Below are 2,413 nucleotides of genomic sequence, written 5' to 3'. Positions count from 1 at the left end.
GAGATTGCTACGACACTTAATATATCCCACACAAGTGTAGAAAACCATTTGCGTCAGTTGGGATACGTTTCTCGCCTCAATGTTTGGGTGCAGCACGAATTGACCGAGGCCAACTTAACCGCTTGCATTTCCATCTGCGACGCGCTGCTGAAACGCCAAGAAAACGATCCATTTTTAAAGCGGTTGGTTACGGGAGATGAAAAGTGGATCGTTTACGATAACGTAGTACGTAAAAGATCATGGGGAAGCAGCAGTGAACCACCACAAACAACCTCGAAGGCAGGATTGCACCCGAAGAAAATTATGCTCTCAGTGTGGTGGGATTATAAAGGTATCATTTATTATGAGCTCTTACCATCAGGCAGGACGATCGATTCAACTGTATATTGCTCCCAATTAACGAAATTGAATCAAGCAATACGTTCAAAACGTCCAGAATTGGCAAATCGAAAAGGAGTCGTCTTCCACCACGACAATGCCAGACCCCATACTTCATTAACTACTCGGAACAAATTGTTAAGGCTTGGCTGGGATGTTTTACCTCACCCTCCTTATTCACCGGACCTGGCACCCTCTGATTATCATTTGTTCCGGTCGCTGCAAAATTCTCTGAACGGGAAAAACTTTGCTAATAATGAAGCTGTTAAAACGCAACTGGATCAGTTTTTTGCCGGTAAACCTCAGACGTTTTATGAATGTGGGATTATGAAATTGGTAAAAAGATGGCAAGAAGTCATAGAAAAGAATGGTCAATACATTATTGATTAGTATATATTTTGTATATTAAATAAATTGTATTTTATACCAGTCAAAAAAACCGAACGAACTTATTTGCCAACTCAATACATACTACTGTGTCCAAAAAGTATAAGACCAGTTTTTATTTATTTCAAAAAATATTTATTTATTCTTCCAAATCTATTTCGTCGCCTTCAAAGTAATCCCCTCCCGACACAATACACTTATGCCAACGTATTTTCCAGTCCTCGAAACAAGAATTAAAGTCGCCTTCCGGGATGGCTTTCAGAGCGCGTAGCGATTCACGTTGTATCTCTTCTATCGTCTCAAAACGATTTCCCCGCAGTGGTCTTTTGAGTTTCGGGAATAGCCAGAAGTCACACGGTGCTAAATCAGGCGAATACGGTGGTTGTGGAACGATATGGATCGAATTTTTGGCGAAAAAGTCACGAAAAACGCGACGCTCTTTTTCGAAGAAATTGAGATGTTTTGGCACTAGTCGAGATTTTACACGTTTCAGGCCCAAAATATCTTTCAAAATGGTATTGGCAGATCCTTTCGAAATACCAACAGCATCAGCAAGGTCTCTAACAGTCATTCGACGATTAGCAAGCACAAGTTCTTCGATTTTCTTGACGTGTTGTTCATCGGTAGAGGTTGATGGTCGTCCGGAACGCTCTTCGTCTTCAACACTTTCACGACCTTCTTTGAACTGTTTATACCACTTGTAAACATTCCTTTCCGACAAAGCATGGTCCCCGAAGGCTTTCTGCAACATCCTGAACGTTTCTGCACCCGAAATTTCATTCCGCAAACAAAATTTAATGCAACTTCTTTGCTCAATATAATTAGACATTGTAAAAATCGCCGAATGCACTTTTAGCGTCGTACAAAACCAAGCGTAAAGCAAAAAGTAATGAATGTTTTGACATGAAATTTGTCACAGATGTCTGTCACAATGCTGCCAACTTAGAAAAAAAATATTTATGATGTACGGTTTACCCGCGCGATTTAAATTGAAAACTGGTCTGACTTTTTGGACACAGTAGTACATCGATGTCCATGGCCCACGGCGAGAACATAGCAGAATGGATTTCGGGGTCCTATTTTGGTCCAGCCGATGAAGGCAAGACCGCGACGTACCAATGATGGCAAGATTCATTATCCAGCCAATTAAGGCAAGACCATAGAGAAATCAGCCGCTTAAGGCAAGAATCATTATTATTATTATTAGGGTTTACCTTATTAAATTTTCAAATATTCCACCATTATTATCAATACAAAGCTGGACTCTCCGTTCGAAGCTAGTGACTGTTGCCCAAAGGATGTTCCTGGGTATACTCTTGCAGATGTTTGTGATTCGCTGCATCATATTTTCCTTGGTTGTGGGTGGATCTAAATATGCCATATTTTTAATATAACCCCATAGAAAAAAGTCAGGACTTGTCACATCTGGAGATCTAGGGCACTATTCGACAACCTGACTACCAATTCCTATCCATTTTTGTGGGAATTCCACAATTCCATACCATACAATAAGACTCCAGCAATTTTGATGGTCGATCATACGAGACCAGTGTGGATTTTCTGCAGACCAATAATGACAATTATGTCGGTTCAGCTGTCCTCAACAACAACAGATTGCTGTCTCTCGCGCCTTTCGATAAATGTAATC

This window comes from Odontomachus brunneus, unplaced genomic scaffold, assembly GCF_010583005.1.
Source record: "Odontomachus brunneus isolate Ranch 3 - 2012 unplaced genomic scaffold, Obru_v1 Obru_scaffold_061, whole genome shotgun sequence".
Lineage (NCBI taxonomy): Eukaryota > Metazoa > Arthropoda > Insecta > Hymenoptera > Formicidae > Odontomachus > Odontomachus brunneus.
The sequence above is the reverse complement of the archived record's forward strand: the minus strand, read 5'-3'. Positions refer to the sequence as shown.